This window comes from Crocodylus porosus, unplaced genomic scaffold (assembly GCF_001723895.1).
Source record: "Crocodylus porosus isolate Cpor-Errol unplaced genomic scaffold, CroPor_comp1, whole genome shotgun sequence".
Taxonomy (NCBI): domain Eukaryota; kingdom Metazoa; phylum Chordata; order Crocodylia; family Crocodylidae; genus Crocodylus; species Crocodylus porosus.
In genome coordinates, this window is record NW_017728911.1 from 32,169,408 (window position 1) to 32,197,211 (window position 27,804).

At 41.6% G+C, this 27,804-nt stretch overlaps 1 long non-coding RNA gene across 3 annotated transcripts; it reads right to left on the reverse strand.

Annotated features, from left to right (window-relative positions):
- Positions 1-1,019: 1,019 nt before the first annotated feature.
- Positions 1,020-27,804, reverse strand: LOC109309145. Of its 3 annotated transcripts, none has more exons than XR_002100812.1 (5): positions 27,629-27,804; positions 20,230-20,308; positions 3,866-4,019; positions 3,452-3,572; positions 1,020-1,134 (listed from the first exon to the last, which is right to left on the reverse strand). It is a non-coding gene; the product is annotated as an uncharacterized LOC109309145 (long non-coding RNA). The 3 variants fall into 3 exon arrangements; XR_002100811.1 differs by lacking the exon at positions 1,020-1,134 and adding an exon at positions 12,908-12,967 and having other exon boundaries at positions 2,945-3,572; XR_002100810.1 differs by lacking the exon at positions 1,020-1,134 and having other exon boundaries at positions 2,945-3,572.

Genomic DNA, 27,804 nt, shown 5'->3' on the forward strand with positions numbered 1-27,804 from the left:
AACCTCTTTACTTTGAAGCACCAATTTTTCTCACATGAGATCCCAGTTCCACCCTTTGGCTCCACTCCAGCCACTAAGAGGTGCTAGATAGATGGTTTAAAAGTGGCACTGTCGTACATACAAGCACTGTGGCAGAGGACTGAGGAGTGCAGTTAGTGCATTGCACTGAAACCCAATTCTGTGATCCACAATGGAACAAAACTCCCACGAAAGTCAACAGAAATTTTGCTCCATTAAGGATCATAGCATTTGAACCGATATGCCATCTCAGCAATATCCAAAATATTCTTCAGATATCTGGCTTGGGTTATCCAGGGGGAAAATATTCCAAACAAGAAAAAGTGTAACCCACCTCCTTTTAACTTTACTGCCTTAATTCCTGTGATGTTGGCTGTGCACTGTGCTGGACAGCTGAATATGGACATAACAGCTTAGCTTTGGCTCGAACTGGGTCACACGTCCTCCACCTTCATATAAGCAGGCTAAACTGAGCAAGAATGACCTTCAGTCATATGGTAATTGTACCATATGCACAGGAAAAGGACTTCAGCAGCATGCTTTTTAAAATCACAGCACACTTCTCATTCTGAGCTGGCTGAATAATTAGAGATTTTAATTGCAAAAGTGTTGTTGCTATTGTCACATATCACAGATTGGAATCAAACAGCCCCATCGTCTACATGCAGTCCTCCTTCCTCACTATGGGGCTGATCCTGAGGGGGGGGGACGGGAAGCTGTCACTGGGCCCAATCCTCAGCTGGTGTCAATCAGCAGAGCTTCGCTGAGATTTATACCGGTGGACTGAGGATCTGCATTGCTCAGGATCAGGCTTTAGCTGTGCCGCATTGTGGTGAAGGGCTGCTATATGTTATAGCTGTTTATAGAAATGGCTGCCTTTCACAGGCAAGTGTGAAAAGCGATTCCCATTTCTATACAGTAATCCGTAAAGTTTCCAAAGAGCTTTCCAGTCCTTCAGGGTGAAAGGTGCCATATAAATGCAAGATGCCATTATTATTTATTGTTTCAACTTGACAGAAAGATGGAGGGTTTCATTTTGACTTTTATATTTCCATTCACTCTACGCTTCTCCTTTGTTTCATAACTTTCTGACATGCAGAGGTTTCCTTCGTGCTCCTTCAGAGGAAAGCAAAGAGAAAAGGTTGGAATTGAGAGCCAGAAAATGCTGGAATTGTTGCCGCATCAAGCCAAGCATTTAGAAGAAAAAAAACAAAGCAGCACAACATGAGATAATTTTAATTATTATTGCTTGTATTCTTGGATCGCTATTGTCCTTGGAGTCCTGTATCCTGTATCTGACAGTGGTGGGTACTGGATGTTTTAAAGGAAGGAACAGGAAATCCTTTAGTGACCAATTATGAAACAACATGCCCACAAGGGAAACCTCTTTCACAAAACCTGTCAATTAATGGTTAGGTTTTGCTGTGAAGCACGATGGCTTGTTTCACTTTGAGCGTTTGTTTCTGTGCAAAGTCTTCCAGTAGTAGACATTCCTCAAATCTTTCCTTGAATTTTATTCAATAGCGTATTGTGGCAGGGAGTTCCACTGGATAAATATTCAGCGTGTAAAAAGAATACATTCCTTTCCTGAATATTTCCCTTCCTAATATCCTGTTGAAATAACCTTTACTTGTTTACTCATTGGAGTATCCATGAACTTTGATAACATGGGGGGGGGGGGACGTTGCTTCTAAGACAATCTTCTTACCCAGACTGATTTATATCCTATGTAAACTAGGTCAATAACCCTCTACTAGTCAAGAGGGGGTGTTTAAAAACAAGGATGGAACAGGAGAAGTGCAGTGTTGTGCCCTGCAGGGGATGGGAAGGCTATCCTCATGAAGCCATATTCAGCCTTGCTGTAATTTCTTACCATACTACTCATTTCAGAGGCATTACACACACTTACTTGGTGCGGGGGAACAGGCTGGCTAAGTGAGACATGCCCCTCTAGTGAATGGCCCACATAAGAGATAAACACCTATTACTGCTCCCATCTACTGAAGTGACTTCTTTAGCACACTTGGTGGAGACTGATTCTTAAATTCTCCTCTTTAATCTCCATTGACGCCTACATCCCTGAATTATAAATGCATTTGTCCTGTACTGTTACATTTTTAACCTAAAGTACTTCTGATGTTATACAAATGATTATATTCATTTGAACACTGATGGTAAGACAGAGTTAAGACAAATGTCTAACAGGCAAACCACAGTGCATTATAGTCTCTAATACTTACGACTCTAATACTTCCAGAAGACAATATGAATCCTTCACAACTAAAAAGACTCATGGATATGGATTTTCCTCTGCTGAGTTTCTTCCTTGGAATGCATTAAATCATTAAAAAAAAAATTCATCTCAAATTTATTCAGTTATGCCATGTAGTTAGCCTAAATCTTTCCATGGCCATTGCCTCCTCCAATCTCGCCCTGGTTTCTTTTGCCCACATGAGAATCTCATGGGGTAAAAACTCAGCAGTAAGCAGGGGCATGATCAGGTTTATTGTAACAAAAGGAAAAGTCTCCCAAAATTCAAAAAAAAACAGGATATTGCAAATGTGAAGAGAGCAAAAGGAAAGCATCCGTACAAATGAGATGTATCAGAAATTACAGACTAAGTCTTCTGGAACGCTCCCGAGATTTATTTTCCTTTGTAAATAATTATTTTCCTAGTTTGAATGTTATGTACAATATGCATCCTTGCCTCCTCAGTGATTAGACCACTGGACTTGTAGTGCCATGCTGAATGGTTAGAGCACTGGAGTACGAGACTGGAGACCCCCCGATTCCTCCTCAGTCATCCATTAAGCTATTATATGATTTGAGCAAATTATTCCCCCTAGCTTGTGCCTCAGCTTCCCTCCCTACCCTCCATTCATAATGTATGAGGCATATAAAATCAGTTTCCAGCTCAAATTCATGTGTGTGGCATATATCTAGTCTACAATGTCTAAGTCAATTATTGACCCATATACCTGTTTTTGCATTATACAGTATACGAGATGAGAGTCTACAGTCTTCAATGAGTTTTTGATTGTAGGGTAAGTAGCCAAGCTTTTGGAAGCACATCCAAAAGGACCATGAATCCCAAACCTCTTGAAATTCTGCCATTATGGATCTGGCAAAGTTGAAAGGTGTACTATATCTTACAAGGAAATAACTAGCCGGCAACTGAAATGTGTGGGGCAGCAGCCGGGGCTCACATGTATTATATAGCCGTGTTTCAAGAGGCCAGTTCTTAATAAAGCATGTACATGTTGCAATATGTGTGTGCATGTGCATATGCAGATGATGACTGCAGAGATATTTGCTGTCAAGACTGGACAAAGATGCTTAAATAACCATTCGCCATTGCTGTGTACTAATTCATTTGCTGTGTGTCACCGCACAAACCCACTGCAGGGAAAATATTTGGCGCCTCACAACTCACTGAGTTAGCATGTCCACTACTATACCCCTTTACAGGATATTACAACCCCTTTGCTTGCTTGCTGGCCAGCAAGTGAAAACATGATTTTTCTCTTCTGCCCAGTTCTGGGTGTCCTATAGTCCTGGGAAAAGACAGACGGGAACAAATCTCAGAAGTGGCGCTTCTGTTTGACCCCTTCTAAATGAGGGCTTGTGGGTATCTCCGCATCCCCCTGCACTTGTGTAAAATCAGCAGCACAGCAAATGGCAAAGAAAGGGTCACAGGGAGCCAGAGAGGAGATGCCAAGAAGAAAGTAAGAAAAGGAAAGAAAAGAGAAAATGACAGGGGAAAAAATGAATAAAGGGCCCAGCTGCTGTTATAAAGCTCCCCAGGGAAAGGTGCCATAGTGCTTTTAGGAAGAGCCATGCTACATACCAACCCCCCTGGCTCCTGATGCTGCTCCCTCTGCCGCTTGTGTCGGAGTTTGAGGGAGCTTGGGAAATCCGTACTGTCTCTCTAACACCGTCCAGGTGGGGTCTACATCCCTCTTCCCTGGCTCCACGCTCACCGTTAGAGATTCCGACAGTTACTAGATAAAGTTAAAGACTCATGTAGTGATCTTCACACTAATTGGACTGTAATGTATAGCCTCGGTCAAGCAAATCTCTCCCAGCACTGCTCTCCACAGACGGCAATCAAGCCATTTACAGAAGATGCATCGGCTGCTGGGACCCTGGAGTAACCTTAAGCTGCACTGGCCTTTTAGCAGAAAACACAATTAATTTTGATACTGAAGGGCAATTAGGACTCGGGTTAAAATAAAAAATCTTCGGAACAGAGAATGTCAAAGACTGGGAAGGAAACTATTTCCCTCGTATACAGTGTGGTGAAGGTCTGTATGCATAGCAACTGTCAGCTCATGTTCATCCAGATCACTTTATACAGCCCCTTCTCATTTGAACAAATGCAAATTCAGATTAACAAATCCAGCACCGCAAACACCTCTAAGACTGAGTGCCACTTCCCTTAACTCTTTACTGCTGGAAGAAACATCCATTTTTAATGACTATGTTTGCTGGGAAGACAGGCTTTAAATCCCAGAATTTAAAGAAATGACTGAGTGTATTTGCTCTATTTTGCTTCATTTTCAAAAGAAAATGTTCTTTCCACTGACACTATATATATCGTGTCTTAATGCTATCATTTTAGTCATTTTATGCACTCCTCCTTTGAAACGCATTGGGTTTTTTTTTTCCTCTAAAACATATCTGCATACACCCACGCACTGACACACATGCAAGACTTGGCTAAAAGTTTGACCTTCCATCTGTACACTGCCTATGAAATGGATGTAATTCTCTGGAGATATACTTTTTATATATAAAACAAATGTGCCAGTTATCTTTTCTCCCCATAAAATAGATAAATCAATACATAAATTAATGCTAATCATAGCTATCAGCACAGCTCTAAAAGTACAAGGACAGCCATGTGACATGGCATGGAAAGCAAAGCATATCCTCCTTGAAAAAAAAACCCAAAAAACCAAACCAGCAGCAGTGGGTAAAAGTAAGCAGTTGCCAACTAGAACCATAGAAAATTAGGGTTGGAAGAGACCCATTTAATCCAACCCCCTGCTCAAAGCAAGACCATCCTCAACTGGATCATCCCATTCGAGGCTTTTGTCTAGCCTGGTCTTAAAAACCTCCGAGGATGGAGTTGCTACCACCTCTCTGGGTAACCTGTTCCGGTATATTCAGTACTGTGAAGACAATGCTATTTAATGCTGAGGAATAATGGGTGAAATCTAAATTCAATTCAGACTGATATCAAGATTTCCATTGACTTCAGTGGGTCCAGAATGCCATCTATTACTTTTGAGTGTCCTTATGTAGAGAAGAAATACCGTGCATACACACAGCAAACGACAATCGTATTCTGGGTGGAACTATTCACGGGCTTGTGCCAAAAGATAATGGCCAGCTTTGGCACAGAAAAACAAGAATTGTCCACTAGCTCTGTCAAAACATTAGAGAGAAGTCATAGTGCAGGCACTTTTGGAAATAAACATCCAGGGAAGTATTTGGAGTGTGGCCTCCGGTTTAAAAGATTCATACAGTTATGCCCCAGATTTAAAACTCACCTTTGGCAGCTGCCCTCTGTGATGGTCCTGGCTCTTAGGAAGAAGAGACCATGTCTGCAGACATACAGAAGTAATCTTAATGCATATGACTTCAAGGCAGCCTGGGTAGCCTGCGTCTGCCTGCTGTCAATTCTACCGCCTCTACTTGAGATACTGCCATGGTTGTCAAAAGATTCAGTTGAACAACATTTCCATTGCTATTAAAGAGAAGGGGTTGCATCACATTGTTCTCCCTGAGGGGCCTATGCCTTTGAAAGTCACTTGCTACACTGGTCTGTAGCTGCTCGACCCTTCTACAGGGCCCATATTTCCTCCAAGCCTTCCCAAAAAATGGGAAATGCCTGCGGCAAAGTGTTTTGGTCATGGGTTTTTTTGGTAAGATGCATTACATTTTTTATTCTATTCGCATTGCCATTGGTGGGTAACTGAGAAAGTCTATTTGGGTACAAGCTGCCGTTTTAAGTTTATCCAAGCACCTGGAGCTTGTGTTAGATTTTTTTTTATGCTGTTAGAACAAATCTTGATCTATAAGTAAATAATAAATACTAGGAGAAACAGTTCCACCTGTACGGCCTCATATTGGGTAAGAGCAGGAGAGAGAGGAGAAAAGGGGACCTTTACACAGATGGAAAATCAAGAAGTTATATCCCTTGTTACTGCTAAAAAGACTCATTTTTCTTTGTCTTCCCAGGTTCTCTTTTCTATTTGCAGAGCTCTCTACACTGCAGTAACCGTTTTCTTGTCTGAGGCGTATACAGCAGTCCCACAAGTTGTACTTGGGAAACCACTAACTGATGTTAGATTTACACAGTGGGTAGTTTTTATATATGTTTTTCTTAAAAGCAACATCCTAGGGGAATCCCTTGGAGGCATACACAGCATAAGAAGCACTAGCAACCGATCAAGCATGTTAGAGGTTCCCAGGGTTAAATCTATTGTTTTCAGGGATTGATTCAATTTCTCTTTTGTCAACCAGTTTAAGTGTAGACTTTTATAAGTTCCAAGGTTCCTTTCACATCAGCTGTAAGGGAGGGAGGAGCAGCCTCGGGCAGGGGAACTTGAGACCTTTAAGTATAAACACCAAAATTATGTGTATTGGTGTGCTGCCTCTACCATGGGCTATGGACTAACTCCACTAAGTGAGTCCACACCTTTTTAGTTTTGCATTCCCTCAAGATAAGTGGAGATGATGTAGCACATTGAATCACCATGCTTATGGGCTGGAAGACTTGGCTCAGATTTAGTAGTAGCTCATTCAAACCTTGAATCCACCATCAAACTCATACACAAGGTGACATCCACAAATGATATAGCAAGCTCTTTCCCTTTATTTTGTATGCTGTCTTTCCTAGGCTGGCCCTATAAACTGATAACAATCAATCCCTGTTCACTTGACTCATATGAACAAGTAAGACTACTTGCACAAGAAAAGGGAACGTGCTTCATCTCTGACTAAACACTTGGAAGGATCTAGCAGAGATTAAATTCAAGACATGAAAAGCACACAGATAGCTAGAACCTGGAAGTACTGGCAAAGTAAGAGATGCAGCAAGCATAGCTTTTCCCCTAGGCATTTCTTCATCACTATTTTGGGGAGGGACCAGGAATTGCAAACTGAGGATTTGCCAGACTAGATTAGAGCAGTTCAGTGTCCTGTCTGACCACGTCCACTGCCAGAAACTAGTGTGGAAAGAAAAATCCCTTTGGTAGGCACTGAGGAGATTACCTGGTGCCAGGGATTGTTTCTCTCCAGCCTGCAATACTTAAAAGGTGTTTTATGCCATGAAGCATGTGGTTTAATAAACTTTCCTTTTTTTTTTTTAGTGGGTACTTCAAAACTTCATACTGCCATGGCAACTCTGCATGCTCTGGTCATATGCCCCAAAACTTCGTCCTCACCAAGCCCTTTACTCCAAACTTCCTACTACCTCATTCCCCAGGAAACTCAACACGCCCCCAAATTTCTGAAGTTTAAAACAAATCAGTTGGCCTTGAAAAACAACCACCACAACAGCAGCAGCTGCTAAGAAAAAGGAAGAAATCTTCACACCAAAGAAGTCAGACAAAGTCCCCCTTTTCCCCCTGACAATTTTCAGAATTCAGATTTTCCAACCAACTCTGCTGATAAAGAGTACTTTGTACTTTTATCCAACTTTCCACCCGAGGAAGTAAAACACCTTAGAACACTATTTAATTAACCTTTACAGCCCCCTTGTGTGCAGAGTATTATTGTCTCCATTTTACAAATGGGAGGCCTAAAGCAGAGGGAATTTAAGTGACTTCCCTAAAGTAACACTACACAGCAGGTCTGTGGCAGAATGAGGAATAGAACCCAGATCTCCTTAGTCCCAGGCCTTGGCTTGAAATAGTATAAACCTCCATCCTTTTCAAAGGGTGAAGAGTCAGGTCATTTTTACTATTACTATTATTTTACTTAAACTGATGGTATGCGGCCTACCCTACTAAGCACATCTAAAAAAATCCTATGTAATTGGAGCTTGTGTAGGAGTGTACAAGAGGGCTGAAAAATCAGCTCCTTCATTTTGTTTAAGGGCTGTACAGAAATGTCTCTGGTGGAAAATAAGGAGTCTTTAAGAATGATGTGTGACTTCTAGTGATGGAGCCTGGATTAGCGAGGGTATTTATTTTTCCCTTCATTAAGAAACGACTTATCATTCCAGTAAAGGAGCTGTTAATGAGTTTGTTCACACTAGCTGAGAAATGACTGCAGGATACTCCTCAGAGAACTTACTCTGAATGCATACATAAACCAGAGTCGGAGCACTAGGTATACAGAACAACCTGCAGAGAAAAGGGATTTTTCTTCCTCTACCAGTTCAGCATTAGTTCAACAGGTTCTGGAAGGAATATGCAGATTTAGAGCATGCAGGGTATAATGTGCACTTTGGAACCATTACCTGACTTTTGTTAAAGGGATATATGTCAGCATAAAACTCCTCTATTTAGGCGTCTGATGGGAAGCGAAGGAAGAGGAAGTACTCTGTCTGCACTCCACCCGCTGATCCAAGACCCACCCATTCTCCAAGAATAGCTGCTTGCGTCTGCTAAAATGATCAGACGCACATTGGTAAGGTTGGCATTTACAAAGGAGCCTAAGGGAATTAGACACCCTTTCTCTCATTGAATTTCTGGCCTTTGCCCCCCGCCCCCAAGTACTATAGAAATGTACCCCTCACCGATTAAAAGGAAGCAAATTGAAGTGCTCTATCTCTATCCATGCAGCAGCCACTTAGATCATGACAAAAACCATTACATGCTAGACTCTATTTTTTCTGCAGACTGCTTCTTTGCCATGAAGATGGGGGCAGTTTAAATCTTTTTTTATTTTTTATTTTTTTGCCTACACTTTCAGTGTGGCCTCGGTTGACTGGCCTAGTGCCAGTGCAACCCTGAACTGGACAAAGTTTGGGATTCCCTCGTGCTGGAAAGCATTCCCTTGGCACCATGTCAGATGCTTACCCTTTCGACATTGGAGGTTTTGCATATGTGGGTTAGGACACTATTAGGCCGTGCAAAGCTGCAAGAGAACTACTTAAACAGGGCTGCCTCACTGCACTTTAGGTGGCTCAGAGATGAACCCGTGACTCTTCCCAACAATTTTGTTTTGCTTCTAACAGTATTGGTTATTTATTTATATAGTTGACATATGTGCATGTATATTTAAATGCCCTCACTGTCAGCCTATTGTCCTCTTATTAATTTTTTCAGCTGTTTTGAAAAGCAGTTTCCGATTCAACAGCATGAGGAATTGTCAGGTTTTTGTTTGCTTAAAAAAATAACAAACGGTTGCACTTGCTCTTAAAAACTCCACTCTTACCCTGAAAAGACCCACCCTGACCTCCAAAATCAAATCAGTAACTTCACTCCTCTTCATTTCCTCATCCTGTGTCTAAAGTCAGAGGAAGCGGGTTGTGACCTTTTGCACATAATCTGACATACGGCACGCAGGGACGGAAGGCAGAAAATCATTTCAACAACAAAAGGCCGGAGCTCTGGGTTAGGTGAATTCAGGAAAAAGAGAGATAGGAAGCAGCAGTCATGTCGCCAATTGACTAAGGAGATTCTGGCACCAGCCTGGGTGTGAAATGTTAGGTCATTTCTAATAAGGGCTTGGTGAAAACCTTCAACTCACACTGAAAGATATGACACATAGGCACGTATCAAGGCAACTTTGGAAAGTAGTTAGGAAAGCATTCTTCTTAGAGAAAACCAGGTTTCAGCTACATTAATCAGTGCTGAGTTCAGCCACCTAGTCCTTTAGAGATATAGCACCAAAATCATGTGAACAGGTATGGTTATGTCAGTTATTTTAACACTGAGGCTAAGTACAGACACTCAAAAAGCCCAAGACCGAGTTGATTCAATATTTGCAGGTAAGTCTAACCTGCATAGATTGAACCAATAAGCAAGTGAACAGACATTCACTTTTGATTCCAGAAATGCAGCCACGTGCCATGCCAGAAGCTAGGGGGTGCTAGAGCACACCTCCCTGTTCAGTCAGAGCAGACAGCTTGTCCACCCTGCAAGGAGGAGTTTGCAGTGGAAGTGCAAAGCATCCTGGGATGCTGGGAAACTGAGAGTTAACTTGAACCTAGAGGGGATTTGGGACATATGTTCAATAAACTGTTTTAACCTAAATCAGCTAAGTCCAGTACGACATCCATCCAGGTTTGCCTTAAACCAGTTTTGGCTATTTTGAAAGCGGTTTATGCGCACCGAACTTCTGTTGTGTTACATATTTGAATGGGTTTCTGATCATTATACCCGTTTATGTTGAATTTCTGTCCCTAGCCCCAGTGCTCATCTGTCTAGACAAGGTATGTGCATGGTCACTACGGTCTGAAAATCTGAGTACCGTACAACCTTAAATGAATTTCTTCTCTCCTCTGTGATGTGCGGAAAGGCTCCTGGCCTCACTTTAGAGATGGGCAGTCCAGATAAATAGTGACTGAATGGCGTGCCCCACATCACCCACAATGTCTGTACAGGAGGCTGGGAACTGAAAACCAGAGCCTCCAAATACTAAACTAGTATGCTGATCCTAAGCCATAGTGTGTAGGTGCATGAACCACCAACGCGTGTGTCAGGTCACACCTCATACAGAGCCGCAAGTTCAATTTGGACAATCACTTGCAAATCTGCCTAGCTTCTCCAACCTGCTCAGCCCTCATAGGCAGAATGTTGCTTCTGAGACAAACAGGCCCTCTCCTGTGATTTCTGTTGTGCCTTTTTTCACTTTAGGCTGCAAATACCACAATATCCTTTTTCCAGGTACTTTGCAGTTCTTTTAAGAGTCCTAACTTAATTAAGGAGTGCAGAGGCAGACAATATGTGACTATATATAGATATATAAACATAGATATGGCTAGTAGCCATATCTTCTCAACATTTTCACACTTTGAAATGCCTTGAATGGGGCTTGAGTTATTGATAAATGCCTCACTGTAGCTCCTATATTATTCCACCTTTTAGTTGATGTGTTGTTGTTGACTTCATGCAGAGCAGAGTCTAGCTCTCTCACCCACGCTCCCCTATTGACAAACCCCCAGGATTTGACAGATTATATTTGCCTTTCAATGGTATTAAACGTTTTGTTACATTGTCCTTGGACCCTGCCTGCATCCTCTACCTGAATTAAAAACGAAACCCTCCTCTTTTATCCTCCCACTGACTTCATTCCCACTCACCATCTATTCAGCTGATTACGTTTAACACTGAGTGTATTTTATTTCTTTTATGACTTTGTCTGGCACAAGAAATTCCTGAGCCCTTCCAACCTCATGCCACATATGACTGTCTGCCCCTCAGAAAAATCAGACCATGCCTTCAGAATCAGAATTGGCATCAAGTCAAAGACCTGGAGATGAAAGGAAGGGTTAAGTTTACTTTCAATATTGGAGGAGGATTCGGAAATAAATGTCGAGGTTAAAAAGTCCAGATGGTAATTCAACTGTATCCTCACTATAAACATGATTTGATTTATGGGAACCACTAATGGTATCTCAGTTTAGATCTGGATAGCTTTGCTTTCTCTCATCTGTAGCTTTAAATTCATCAGATTCTTTCACTCCCACCATCAATCCTTCACTACAAAGAGATACTACTATCAAGAATTTGGGAGTTCTTTAAAACTAAGCAATTGATAAATGTTAACAATCCTAATCCATGCAAATTACTGTCTGATGCCTTTATTTATAATACCAAACGGATGTGCTTATTCAAAGTATTCAAAAAAGAGCTTTGATAAGTTCAGGGCTCACAAAACTGTATCTCCTTTTTGCTTGCTTCCCCTCTCTCCTGTGAGGATCAAACTGAATCAGTTTTCACTTTTTTCTGATGTTGCGATTATTAGGTTTCTCAGCTTTGTCAGAAAAATCCATCAGAAATGTTTATCTCATGGGGCAAATAGCAACAGAACAGCATGTTTATCACTTCAAGGGCCATAATCCACAGGCAATGGTGGCCCCAATCCGGTTTGTTTTAAAACACAAACACTAAAAAAGAAAAATGTCCAGGCTTAAAATGTGCAATAGAGATGTGCAGAACTCTGCCAGCTCTAATTTCTATTGCTTTATGTCTCTGTATTTTGAACTACAATTATCATGCATATACTCGCAAGTCCCAAGGTCCTTACTCACATTTTAATAATTCTATAGTCAGGAAAAAACTCCAGTGGCTTCCAATATTGAAACCCTCATGGGGCCAAATTTTGCAGAGGCCTTAGCATAATTTTGTACCCTCATATGAGTTGCACTAAATTGCAACTGCAGTGTACAGCTGGAAATTAAAGGCCAGATTTGGGAGTTGCTGACTGACCACTTTTGAGACCCCAGCCAGAAATGATCCCTATTACTCCAGTTATATTATTGCTCTGTGGTGTTAGACTGTAAGTAATCTAAGGGTACCTGGAACATATAAGAAAAGGCGCCTTATATGTGTGTCGCTGAAATTCAAACAGAGAAAACAAACACACATAAATTCAATGGAAAGGTATCTATAAGATGTGCATTGTTCACCATACCCCAGACATGAACATGGTGAAGAATGGAGAATAACTTGCTTGTATTCCTTAGATTTACAAACCCAGGCACAGAAAGCCAAAGTGCTTCAGATGCTCTTATCAGTTGCTTCAATGTATGGAGGGAAAAGCCTGATTACCAGGGCCTGAGCTTTAGAGGGATTTATATACCAGTTGATTAGCCAATGTCAGCTCCAAATTGTACACGCCTAAACCCACAGGTTGTTTCTAGCAGCCTATCAGCATCTCTCCTACCTTCCCTGGCTGGAGAAAGGAAGGAGCAAATGCACCTTACATGACAGATGTCAGTTATGTTGTTTACTGCGGCGCTGCTGAGATTATGGTGATTTGGGTGCTACAAGAACCTACGCAGCGGAGAAGAAAGCAGCGTTAGTCAGCTCATTCTTATTGCATTCTTCATCTAGGAGATCACTGTAGCAAAATCACGTGTGGAACGGAAGCGTCTCGTCGTTGCTTTCACTGCACGGAGTAAAACTCCCCTCGTTAGTTTCTATGGAGCACTGCGTTTCATTGGCTGAGGAACAGGAGTCCGCTCCCGCACTGGCTTGCCATGTGATGACGGTTAAGTCACTGAGCTTTTCTGTGCCTGTTGGAGGGGCCTGTTCTGCATACCAACACTCAAAAGGTTTGAATTCAAGCCAATTTCACTATGCCGGGACCAACCTGTATTTGGACACCCCTGATTTGGGAACAAAAGAAACTCAAAAAACTAAGTGTAATGCCTAGCTAAGCCAATTTCTATGCAAAGTAAGAGGGTGTATACACATATTTTGACCAACCTAAGTAATTTCTTTTCAGAAATTAAAATCAGTATCAATTTATGGGCAGGAGAGTCATGGGATTATGCAAATTACCCACCAATGCAAATTTGCTTTGAAGTTGATAGAGGAATATTCTAATATTACTGTTAAGGTATATGTTATGAAAATCATTGCCTTTTGTTACAGATTTGTGCTGATGGACTGAATCTCATTTAACTTACGAAACACTGAGGCCCGGTCTGCACACACACACAAAAATCACTCTGCTTTAGTTAAATTAGTGCAGTTACAGATGGACACTTCTCACACTGTGCTAGTGACTCATTTAAAGCTAGGTTTCTGCTGAACTAATACAAATCTGATTTGAACCCAACTAAGAGTATCCCATCCTCACGTGTTCCGTTTTTTCTAAATCAATTTAAATCTCACCTTCATTTAAACTGTGCGTAGCCCAAAAGTAAAGCAGTTAAATTCACCCTTTTTTAAAAAAAAAAAAAAAAAACAGCAGCTTTAAATCCGTGCAGTTGCATTCTTATTGCTTCGCTTGTAAAGTCGCTGGGATCAGCTCTGACCACATCACCTATATTTTCCATGATATGTGCGGCATATTTGCAGAAATAAATGGGAAGATGTTTTTCCCATATGTGCATGAACTCTGAACTCCAAGAGTTCAAGTGGGTTCAGTTGTTCTCCTCAAACTGTCATTCTAGTCCTAATTAGTACATGGTGCCGTGAGCAATTTAAATGGAATATATTAACAGAGGAGAATTCAGAGGAGAGGGGAAGAAATCTCCCTTACACCCCTGCCTGCAAAAACTCTTAAATAAACAAGGGATTTCTTCAGGGTGCCCCACAGCCTTCTCTCCTCCCTTCCCTATTCTTAACAATGAAGATTGAGGGTGGGAGACGCAGAAGGTCCGGATGCTGTTTGAAAGGGAGGGTTTCCCACAGGAGAAGACAGCTGGAGACTCCTACTGCTTGCAAGGAATGGTGGGGGATGGGGAGATGTTGAAACTGAGCCATGGTGGTTCAGGAAAGTGCTGTTTTATTTAAACCCTCAAATGGCTTGACATGCCCCTGGTACTTTCACTGCCTAATTATAAATGAAAGGAAAATGGCAAGAGAATCCCCTCCTGTTGACCATCTCCCACTTAACAAGGCAGCACATGTCTCAGTCTCTACCTTTTTAGCTCTGTCCTTGCTTTTATCCTTGTGCAATTTAATCCTAACTCAATTATATTATTACAGCGTGTCACTTTGAGTCACTTTCCCCCTTATTGGCATATGGCTCTTTTCAGTTTCACTGCTAATTCTTTTCCAGTGGACTTGTTTAAAACGTACTCATTTTCTGCTTAGACTCTGTGTTATTCACGCATCACATTTCTGCGATGCCTGGCTAGCTTCCTTGGGAGGAGGAGAACGGGAGCCGGGGATCTTTGCGCTATGCATACATTTACTAGAGTTCCCATGCAGGATTGTCAAAACACAAACTAGATGGCAGGAAAGGTGAGCAACATGCCCCATCTGTCAGAAATGTGCAGAAGAGGCTGGCCTCACTTGGGTCTATTCCAAAGCTGTGGGCTTGGAGTGACGAGAAGTGCTGAGTGAATACTGAAAACAATTTTCTATCAATATCTTTTTTTCAATTGCTAAATGTATTTTGCTCCAACTGGGTTCGAGGCCTTTTTGCATTTGCTTTCTGGGATGTTCTAGCAAAAGATGATGGCTGGCAAGAATTTTCCTTCCATTTTAGCCCTATTGTTGGCAGCCGTGTTCGTCCTGAAAGTCTGATTCCAATGCGTCTTGCCAGTCCAAGGTTAGAAACCCACCACGTGATCTGCCTGTCCAATAAAAACATCACTTTTGGATATTAAGGACTTCCGACAGTATGAATGAACAAGTGAATAAACTATAGAAGTAATAATTGGGTGACTCAAATGAAGTGAAGCAAATGAACCTGAGAAAAAAATCACTCTGAAACAATTCTGCTGAAGGAGGTATCTGTTACCAATTGTTTCTCCAGCTATAGTGAAGAGAAAGATGTGCAAAGTAAGAGCAAAGCAACAACATTGCTGTCAGAGACCCACCCCTTGAAATGTATCTTTTTGAAAGATTCATAGATTCATGGGTATTAGGGTTGGAAGGGACCACAGTAGGTCATCGAGCTCAGTCTGCCTATATGTTAAAAACTCACTAAAATGCTATCCTAAGATGATTTTCCCCAGAATATTTTCTTATAAGTTCCTAGGTGAATGGCTTTTTTTTTTTTGCATTTAGCTAAATGGATTAAACTAATTTAGGAAATGCATAATAACTTAGATTATTTCCCTCCCTAAATGTCCATGTAGGTGAGCCCAAACATTGATTTCCTGTTTTTAAAAATCAGTACAGAATCACACTCAGAAAACCCCCGTTGGACACAGGCACACAAACACACACATATCCAGGGCAAGGGCCTGCACAATCAAAGACTGCTTTGCTTGAAATACTCAAGAAGTTGAGACTAACCCAAAAGTCAGTCTGTTCAGAGTTGGCCATTCTCCAATGCTAAGAGTCAAGCTTTTGACTGCACACTCTCAAGCTGACCTCTGATTTGCTCACCTTATCTGTTGAGCACAAATAGCTTGGTTTGCAAAAGCAGTTTTGTAGCTGTTTTTGCACATGAAAGACCTCATAGCTGTGTGCCTGCTTCCGGCAGATAGGCAATGAGTAGTTTGGTTGGTATAGGCAAATGTCTGTTTACGCCTACAAAATCGCCACATGCATGCTTTCATGGCCAGTCCTGGCAAGCCCCGATCCTGGGATGGGGACTCAGTATCCAGTATCGCTTATACAGGTGGACCTGATGGTTCATATGGTATGGATAGACCGTGAGGACTTAAAAAAGCAGACTTGTAGTATAAGTGTTGGCTCTCTACAGGCATTCTGGGGAAGTTGGTCACTTAAAACATCCTTCCAAATCCATGTTGCTGGGTTTTTGGTTGTGGCCACGTTGGTCTGAGGACATAGGCAGGCAAGGTTCTTTGAGTAGATGTGATATCTTTTATTAAACTAACTGAGTAGTTGGAAAAAGGTTCTTTGCAAGCTTTCTGGTGCAATCACCCTTCTTTGGAGTCTCAGAACAGCAGAAATTTCCTATGCCTGAAGACGGGAGATTGTGCCTGAAACTTGCAATAAACTTTTTTCCAGCTACTCAGTTGGTTTAACAAAAGATGTCACACCTACCCTAAGAACCTTGCCTGCCCACCAAACACATGCTCTTTTCCCCTCAAAACTAAATACTAAAAACTAAATGCAAAACTAAATACAAAAAAGAGGAGCAAACACAGCCAAAACAAATCCTTTAAAGATGTATATAAATATCGGGGGATCATTTCTCAGTACTGTTCTACCCTAATGCAATTATTCAGTGTTTCAATGCTTGAGGGAGGAGCACATTTATTTCTCTACCTAGCACCTCCAAGGGAGAGAAAAACTGGGCTAAAAACTGGGAGCTCTGTCCTAGCATGAGAACTGAGAAAGACTCTTAAGATTTGTCCGCCGGTAATGACGTCCCGGGAGTTTGAAAACTGTATCTGAGAGTCTGGGAACAGCTATGTACTCTTTGGTCTTTCAGTTTTCCACCCTCTCGATTACTTCTATTTTAACTTGGTAGCTATATTACTTAGTTCTAATGTCTCGGTGGTTATAGCTTGCCATAAAGCTTCCATTTTTATATTCAGAAATCAAGTCCACTTGGGTATCTGCCATATAGGCTTCTCCATATTCCTTCCTCAGTGTATTCAGACTTCACCTTTGGAACTGGGCACCATTAATTCTCTCTTTCAAAGCCTGATGATTGGGCCAAATGGACCAGGACCAACAAACTCCTTAATTCCTCAGGCAACTCCTTTGTGAGAGGTAAGGCACACAGCAGAAAGGAAGCCCTCTAGCCTCCTTTCTCTCCAGGTTGAATAGCTCTCTATTCACAGCACACTACTTCGCACCCCTCCATAAATAAAAAACTTCTGAGAGACAGACTTATTTCATTTTCTGACACGTTTGAATGAGGAGACCTGCCTCTCAGCAGATAGCTCAATGAGGCAGATTTCTAAGAGCTGCAGTGAAATCACATCTCTCTAAAAATGTAAACTGGGAACCAAATCAGAAACATAAACACGACAGAGATCTGTTGATGTGTTTTTTTCTCACAAAGGTACAAATTAAAAATCAAGTCCTTATGCCAGACGAACTGCTATGTTAAATAATGTATACATTTATTGGAAGAGCTCTCTTAAGGTAGCTAGATCTTAATGATCATTAAACAAACAGGCAAAACAGCAGCAGCTCTGGTAGCTGTCCTTAGAAAGAAAGCATCGAGGGGAGGTAAAAAGCTTTAAAAAAAAAGTTACATTTGAAATGGATTTTGAAGAAGCATATGCTCTTGTGCAGCAGATTTTTCAGCTTCATTGGGGAACATGGTACAGAAATAAGAATACTGATAAAAGAATGGGGTTTGGATTTGAGGGGGTGGTTTATGCAACTCCCTACAAATCAGCATCTGAATATTTACTTTTCTCCATGAACATTTTTGTCTTCCTGATTGGGGGAATGTAGGAAACCTATATTTGCCTCCCAGTTCTGCAACTGGCTCACTGTATAACCCCGGGCAAGGCCTTGGATGCACCACTGATGTTTTGTCAGTGATAACACAGTGGGCAGACCAGCGATCAACCTCACTTTGCAGAAGTACGTTGAGGCTTCGTACATGAGGCCGTCGGATGAGATGCTCAAGTGAATGCAAAGTCTGCTTGCAGCTTTAAAGGATGGATAGCCCACAACATGCCACTTAGATATTTCAAGTGGCCAGTATTTGTTTAACAGCACAGAGCTCAATTTAAGAGAGACGTTCAAATCCCTACTGGAGAGGATCTGCTTGACAAAAGCGCCAGTATCAGGAGAAGCTCTGCTATGAAAAGAACTATCACTCTCCACTGCCTTTGCCATTTACAGGAAGGATGGGTGCCAGCAATTTGATTTTCATCAGCAATAAAACAGGGGAGGGAAAATAAAAAGAGTTGCAAATGATTCTATAATGACCTTGAAATTAAATTAAAAATAGCCATCACTGCCAACATTCAGAGACGGACTTGCAGCTTTTTTACAATGCCTACTACAATGTGGATTTATGATTGCCGGAATACTGCCTACTGTATAACAAGTGTAGTATTAAGTGCCATATTGGACTACCATATGGCTACTAACCTCAGAGGTTGGTAGCAACTATCAGTGTAGAAATTAGTGAGCAGAATGAGCCTGAGGATAAAACCAGTTATCACTCAAGCATGCTATATAATTGGCTGTAGCAAGAAACTAAAAAATGTCTCGGAAACCAGATGGATTTGAAATGTTCCATTATTCATAAACACTTTTTTTTCCCTTTTGCAGCAATACTTGCTCCTTTCCCAAATATTCTGTTGTTAAAAAATAATTACCATGCAGAAGCAAAAAAGTAAAAAGAAAAAAAAAAAAATATATATATATATATATATATATACACACAAAACCCTTTGCCTTTTTTTTTTTTTCCGGCCGCAGAGGCCATCCTGTAACACTAGCGCCCTGGTTATAGGAAATGTGTTTATGCCAATTTGTTCAGGGACTTTTCTGGGCTGTTTGGGGGTTTGTGTGCATGTGTGTGGCGTTGTTATTCACAGCTCTTCACAGCTGTGGAACCTCATCCTTTCCACCGCGCTTCCCTCCTTTTTGATCATTCAAATGACAACCATTGTAATCTCCCTGGCAGGAACTGCCTCCCTGGAGGACACAGCCCCCCCACTCTTCCTCTCACTCCTTTTCACCCCCCACTTCAGTGCCTTTTCCTACTTCTTTTCCAGCTGGACCCACAATGAAGACAGGCAAAAAAAAAAAAATTAAAATAAAATAAAAAAAATTGGGAGGCCCCTTTGGCTGGAGATGGGAGAGAGATCTCTGCATATATCAAAGGGCAGCAGCAAGCAGAAACCGAGTGGAGGATAAGGATACTATCGAAACTACTCCAGGAAGACCAGCGCAGGGCTGGAGGGTGTCTAGACTGGAGGAGAGTCATATATGAAAGCAATTATATGAACGGTCATCTTTATGAATAGTCATATATTAAATATATGGACATTCATATATGAAAGTCATATACGAAAGCAATTCCCTTCTCCATACTCCTCTCCATGCGGTTCCTGGTAAAAGGCACTTGCCAGTCAGAGGCACATAGAGGAGAAAATCCGGATCTCGTTGCTAAGTTGTGAAACGTAGGACTAGGAAACTTCTGCTTCCCGTCAAGCATGCAGGATTGGTTTTTCTTTAATTTTAATAAAGCATACAAACACAAAGTGAATCCCTGAGGTCCTCGCTTAGGTGAGAAATCAGTGGAGAGTTTGGAGAGAGAAGATGCAATATGGTAGAGTAAGGAGCTCAGGGTTTAACCCAATTTAGAAATATACACCCAGCTTCAAAGGGGAAATATAAAGGGGAAAAGACAAAACCTTATGATTTAGGATGTAAGCAGAGCTTGAGGAGATTGAAAAGTCAGCTTTAGGGAAGATTTTGAGATAAAATGTGTCCAACTTGCTCTGCTTGTGTTCATACATGAGTCATGAACATAGGGCTGGATTTATCCCTGGTGCAAATGTGCTGCAGTCATAACAGGGATGCCTTTGATGAACGGTATCCAGTTTAATTAGTGCGTTCATTCAGGGAAGTATTGGTTTGTGTTATTGCACCAAAAATCAAAATGAATGTAGAGCTAGCAGCAGGTCATACAGTATAAACAACCATTGACTTCTTTAAACAAAACACTTACTGCCTGAAGAAGGCTTCAGCTGTAAGGCTGGGTTTTGGTTGCAGTCGTGTTCAGCTGTAAAGCAGAATTTTCAGAAGGCCTGAAAAAAATTTAAAAACTAAGGGAAAAGAGAGAAGAAAAACCATATCGTTTTCTAGGGTTGGGTGGTTTTAGAGATGATAGCTGAAATACCTGCTACTCACACATTCATTTCTCCTCCTGGTATACATACAGAATAGGCATACAGACTAGCTGCACATTCATCTGATTTTTCCATAAGACTCTGGAGAATCAGTGCATCCTGAATTAGTGTTAATATAGTCCAAAGGCTTCTCAGCTTTCAGACACAGGTAGCTCCCTTTGGCCCAGTATCAGCTTCCTTCAACCAGTAAAGAGCCTCACAAGGTGTGACGGGTCAGGGCTCCCCTGCAACTAGTTGAACTACTACTGCTCTCAATCTGGGTATTATTTGCCTATTGGAATTAAACCTCTGCTGCAAGCTTGCAGAAGTGGGAGAGGAAGGGTCGGGCTTTCTGGCCATTAGTAACTGGCTTTTTGGCTATTTCTATTGGGTTTGTGTGGGGCAGGGAGGGTATAAGGAGAACTGGCATCCCGTTTTGTGTTTCATTCAGAAAATGCATACACACTGTTATGCTATGGAGGTCCCACCTTAGTGCACAATTGTATAAAAATGTATGCTTGGATACTTCTGTGTATCCAGTTAAATGGTGGATAAAATATGGGGCACTTTTACCATCACCATCTGCAATGTAATTCAGATGGGCAGAGGCCTCATCAACAACTCATTTTGCAAGTCCAAAAAAAGTGACCCTGGCGCATATTCCTAAATATACAAGCCCTGGATTGGCAGTTTAGATTCAGAGGCTATTAATTATTCAAAATAAAAACTGCATGCGCTCCAGAAAAATTAATGTCCAGCCACTGAACAGAAGTATTAATTGAGATTTGAAGTATTCAGTCTTGGGTGATAAAGGAAAAAAAAAAAGTTATACTCATCCTCAAATGAGCTGAGAAGGGTTATGGGGCTTAATTGTTATGAAAAGATGAAACACATAATGATGATAGCTGAGTTTATGGTAATTGTAGTAAATGTATACACACCCGCATTGTGTGTCTAGTATTATTAATCATAGTTATTATGGTAATGCCTAAAGGCCAATGGAGACTGGGGGTCCCACTGTGCTAGGCACTGTACAAGTACAGTTACATTTCTATATATAATCTTCAGTTAGTATTTTAAACTCAAGTCATGGCATTTCAACATACAGTACATTTATTTTATGCATTGCCAGCAGTACTAGTGTAGCGTAAAACACTTATTTTATGGTGTACTGGGTATGCTGGAAAGTTGCATGAATCCACTAACTCCAGGTCAGTAAGAGAGTTTAAAAGCTTCCATGATCAGCCTGCAACTGACCTTTTAACTCTCGAATGAAATATGCTTTTATGAACACGAGCTATCCTGCAAATTAAAAAAAAAAAAATCTAAACTTGTTGGGCTGGAAAGGTGGATTGGAGAAAATACCTTAAAACAAAACAAAACAAAACAAAAAACCAAGAGAAAAACCTGCACTCTTATTTTAAATACTTCAAGCATTTTTTAAAGAATAAAGGATACTAGGATCCTTCAGCCCTGCTGTAGAAAAAATTAGTTCATTTCCAAAGACAACGTCCATCACAGCATTAAAACATTTTGTTCTTGCAACCACTGCAAGAAGCTATTAACAGAAGTTTATGAGAGAGGGTCTGGAACTGGAGAGCAACATTCAGAGCAAAAGAGTCTAGCAAACCCATTGATTACTAGACATTAATCATTTGATCCATGAAGAGAGGTGATGTGATAATTAACTGTCAAATCAGGTTGGGTAATTTCCCCATTATTTCTGAGTGATGGAAGAGTTCATCCTAGCAAGCCTGCTGATTTTTAAATAACATTATTAATAATAACAATAATAACAAACAGAGAATTATCGACAACCCTAGTTTTGCTAAGCCTCTAGGGTGGGAAATAATGCCAAGGTCCCCGGCCACCATTGTAGTATCCCAAACTAGTAATAGGCTGGTACTAGGATAAACCATGCCAACTTGTGTAGTTTGTCCAGGTGAAGAAAGAGCCCATGAAGGGAAGACGAATATATGAGACAGAGTGCTTACAGATTAAAGATATGACGGGTCAGCTGGTTTGGGTTTTTTACTTTTGTCTTCCTTCTCTATTCTATTTATTCACTTTACTGCAAAACCTCCTCGAATAACCAAATCTGAAGGACCTATTGTACAAGGATCTGTTGGCTATACCTTGACTACAGAGAGCTCAGATTTTTATTTTAGTTTTTTTATCCACTGGGTTTCTCTGGAACAACGTATCGGAGGTGCTACTTATCTTTCAGACTTGATGCAAAACTGGTGTTCTGACTCTGTCCACCTTCAGTCATTATCCCATGAACATGTTCCAATAATAGAGATGTTACATTAACCTTGCATCACTGGCAAAAATATTTTTTTAAAGTAATTTCCCGTCCTACTTTTCTCAAAGCCAAATAATTCCACTAAGGTTGAATTGAAGAGAGGAAAAAAACCTTTAGACCTAACTAGAAAATGTATCAGCCATTAATATAATCCATCCATCCACTTGGAAAGCCATTAAATCCATGGGGCTATATTGGGTTATACCAGCTCTCCTGAGGATAGAATTTGGCCTCCTTTTCTAGCCCCGGATGTTCATAAATGAGTGTCACTAGTCCAGAACTGAACATTGTCTACCCTTTATCTCATACCAGCATCACTTTGATTAGGATCATTGCAATGCTGGGAAGAGACAAAAAGAAAAGTTTACTGCGGTAGTTATGTTTTTTAAAATGAAAACACTTTGAAGGTGTTCAGCATTTTGGAATCGCCAAATTCAATCTAGGAAGACAGATTAGTAGTCAGGGCTTTGGTGAGGCACTGGAAGTTATCAGATGCCCTATTTCCAAAACTGTCACATGGCTACCGTGGCTCCATGGGGGTCTATATAAAAATAAGCATACACACATGAATAAACACATGCACAAACATGTGTAGCAGTGTGTATGTACACACACATATACACACACTTAAAAAAAAATCAGAATGTATTATCAGACACTGTGCAAGACCAGTTGAGATGCCATGTTTCATCCATTTCTTAAAACAGGAAACACCTCTGGTAGGGTTTTGGCTCTTTTGGGCAAATTCTGACCACTGTACCATGCAGATGAAGTGTGCATGTGTGTGCGCGCGCGCACGTGTGTGCGTCTCTGTGTGTGCACGCGCATGCATGCATGCATGCATGCGTGTGTGTCTCCGCATGTGTGCAATACTCATAGATGTCACAGTGAAAAGTTCATTCCCCACGATCTACACAATGCAGTTGGCCACTAGCTGTCTATGGACTGAAATCAGATTTCCATCCTTCTTCCTTTCTAACAACAGGAAGCAGCAGAAGATTCAGCATTACAGCCTTATAGTGAGGGTTGGGGATTTTAAATATAGTCCTGAGAAATAAAATGCCACATCTTTAGCATCCTGGGCATCTGGATTAGAAAGGCAGCCATCATTATGTGGTCTTTTGTGACTGATGCAAAGGGCTCTAAATTGAAGACATGTATTTCAACCCAACAAACAAGCTAAGATTTTTTTCTCTGTAGAACGTAGGGTAAAGGAACACAGACTTATGGTGTAAAATATCTCATTATTTTAAGAGCACATGTTCAAATAAATGGGATACTTAATCTGATATCTGGCAGCCCATCGTGTCTTGTAAAAAGCCATTCTTGCCTCAAAGAACTAACCCCAGTGGTAAAATCCCTTGTAGTAGCACCTGTCCACTAACTTTAACACTTTTTTATTTTCACCCATTAGGGTCACAAGCCCTTAGAAGAGAAGGTTTCTTATGCCCTGTGTATGAACCCATGACCACAGATTGGCCCTTGAATATAATATTCCTCCAACTGTAGTTTGCTGGAGAAAAAAAAAAGAAGAAAGAGTGGGTTTTCTGCTCAAAGGGGAAAAAAAGGAAAGAAAAAAAGAATGGCATTCGGAAAAAAGGACAACCCTGTCAAAACATGACAGCTGATCCGCTGCCTGTTTTATGCTATTCATAGAAAATGCCAAATTCTGCAAATAGTAACCACATGTACATCAGCTTCGCAGACTCAATGTTCTGCTGCAAAATGAGACATTCTGTATTTTAGTGTGTCATCAAAGGCGGCGAAAATATCACTCCAGCCTTCTAGGCTTAACCCTCTGGTCTCTCAACTGTTAAAAGTTTAATTCGACGGTGATGGGAGAGAAAAGCAATGCATCCAGCTTTGCGAGCGGTGTTAACGGAGCTGCCTAATGTATGCCAGTTGCACATAAAGTCAATTAACAAATCTGTTACCGCGCCATTTTTATTCATAGCCATGAGACCATTAAAGCGACAAGACTACATCTGACGTTTATGATCTTGTTCGCGTTGCCAAAGGGGCGGGGGGGATGGGAAAAAAAAACAACTTAGTGGCTCTCTAGCATGAGAGAAATAGCACCATTCAGAGACATAAGGGCTCTTGAGCAAATGCTGGAGCTTCTGAAGTCTTTTTCTCAGCTCAGTTTCTCTACTCCCCCCCACCCGGTCTTTCTTCTCCTTACCCCCTTGCTTGTGCCTTTCAGGTTTCATTTCAATGCAGAAAGATTGGCTTTTTAGTTCAAAACTATAATGTAATTGTCCTTTTTTGTGCCTGCCTGATATTCCCTTTCACTAGCATTTAAAAGAGTACTTATGCCGAATTGAATATGGGATGGGAACAGCTCCTGGTGCTTTTGTGTGGAGCAGGGCAGGCTGTGCGAAGCTCAGCTTGAGCCTCGGCTGGCTATGTTCTTGCCCAGGAATGCTTCCAAGATCTTCTAAGTGACCACTGGCTCTGAATAGGGTCTCCTGTTTAATCTTCTCCTCCTTAACAAATCGTCTTTGCAAGAACTACAGTAAATCTCTTTCACCCTGGAAGTGCCAGCTCTTGGACATTTCTACCCTTTCCGCCTTGGGATTTCTAAGGCTTTCCACCCTCTGTTGGTGATCTTCTTCTGCCTGACAACTCTTTAGTGTTTTCACTGGAAGATAAATGTCCTATGTAATACTCTGAGACTTCCTTGTGTGTCCCCGGTTCTGTAGACTGCTTTCCAACAGGTCACCTCTACGGTATGCATTTGATAGCGCCAACTGACATATCACTTCTGTGGCACTTTGCTCTTTTCAGAAATGAACAAAGCGTCCTTTAGGAAGGCACAGGAGCTCTTGGCTTGAGAAAGACGGGACTTTTAGTGCACTGGTTGTCCCTTGTTTGAGCTCACACTCAGTTCCCAGGTGCAGGCCTGATGAGACGGGTGCTGAGGACATGCAGATTTATTGCTGGGAGGACCTTGTTTAACTTCACAAAATCAAAAAGGCACATGTGTGGAAGAGGTGGCAGGCAGCTTCTTAACAGAAGGTCATTGGTAGTCCTGCCACGTATTGCATATTTATCCTATCTAGCCCTAGCAATACTAGGGTGGCCTTTGGTTATGTCAGAGAACTGGTAATCAACACAGTCTGGTTTCATAATTGTGACCCTAATTCTGGCTAGTTTGGGAGAAGTCACTTAGCATTTTTCTGCATCAGTTTACCATGTGTGTGAAACGGTTTTTATAATATCTGCACTTTGTGTTAGGAGGTTTAATCAGTTACCCATGAAGCACTTGGAATTCCTGAGATGAGACGATCATCATTATAATAATAATCATGATTATTATTGTTGCTAAATTCTGAAAATCGTCCACATATCAGTGAGACTGCTATATAGCATTTCCAGTGACATCATTGTCTTTCCGAGAGTCAGGCTATGGCTATGTACCAGCACGGCATTTATGGAAGGCAGAATTCCAGATGGAGCTCTTCTGGGAAGTATGAGATTCACGATAGCACTAGTTAAGGGAAAGATCACTAAAGACCAAACAGCTGGCTAATGTACAACCCCCCAAATACAAAGCAAAATGTTTATTAAAGGTCCACTCTAGGGCTGAGCGAAGCTCCGTTTGCCAGTTTGATGCTTTGGAGATTCAGCTTGATCTGGGCCAAATCTCCTCTGAATCAAATGGGGAGACCCATTAAAAGGTCTGAATCGATTTGAAGTATCCAAATTGATTCAGAAAGGATTCAGAAAAGATTTGGAGATTCAGATTGGCTGGAGAGAGGAAGGCACAGCTGGGCGGCTGCAGGTTCTCCTGCAGCTCCTCCAGCTGTGCCTGCCTCTCCTCAGGTGGGGGGAGCTGTGAGCTAAGCCCCCATGGATGCTCTGCCCAGAGGCCCTGATCACCACTGCTGCAGCCAGTGAGTGCGGACCTTTTTTTTTAAATTTTTTATTTTTAAAATGCCAGCAGCCATGGGGGCTTCTTCCATGGCTCCCCCAACCCAGAGAGAGGCAGGCACAGTGGAGGAGCCACAGGAGGATCTGCAGCCGCCCGCCTGCCTGTGCCTGCCTCTCTCCAGCTGATCTGAATCTCTCCCAATCATTGCCAAAACTTTCAAAGCCAATTCAGCTGAATTGAATGGGGACCGTGATTCGAATCACTGCCCTCTGAATCAGCTGAATCTGAATCGAATACTTCCCTATTCGCACAGGCCTAGTAAGTTCTCATATTGGCAAGAACAATTGTGGTGGCTGAGACTGTATAATTCCAACACGATACTGGAAGTCTCATGGCTAAATTCCTCATCAGCTCATGGGATACCTATACTGGCTTGCACAGAGAAGGGAGAAGACAATGGTCTAAACTTATAGTCTTATAGGCATCTGAAATCAAAATCCTTACAGATATTTCAGCATCTAATACCCTCAGAAAGGATCCCTTTCAGAGTCTGGACCTTACTGTATTGTAAGTTTTAAAGTCCTTTGGGACACTCCTGCAAAAGGTTCTACAGAAATGTGCATGTAAGCCGGGGCGGGCAATTATTTCGGGCGGAGAGCCGCTTACTGAGTTTTGGCAAGCCATTGAGGGCCACATGACAGGCAGCCGGGGCAGATAAATATTAATTTTCTAAATTTTTCAGAGGCCCCGCGGGTCAGATAGAATGACCTGGCGGGCCGCATCTGGCCCACGAGCCGCATTTTGCCCACCCCTGACATAAGCACACAAAAAGAAAGAGAAAGAGGAGCATCTTTCCTTTTCTTCTCCTTTTCTTTTTTAGTTACTCACTATGTTATTGCTGTTGCTCCTAAAAAATCATGAAGCTTTTATAGAAGAGTTGTTAAGACCCATGTGTCCTAGTGCCTGACCCAAGATGGCTGCATCACGTTGGGTCAGGACTGGGTGTTTTTTCAATCAGTCCCACACTGACCTTTAGCCACAGACAGAAAATAAATCCTACCAGAGCAAGAGGAGAGAGCTTATGCCAACATTCTTCCATAGAGAAATGGGCAGCAGGCGAGATCCTGCAGCTGGTGTGCTTGCAGTACAGAACACCAGGGCCTTGAACTTTTCCCCTCTTCCAGTTCTTTTTCTGGACTTAATTTTTTTCTCTTCTCTTCTTCCCATCTTCCCCCA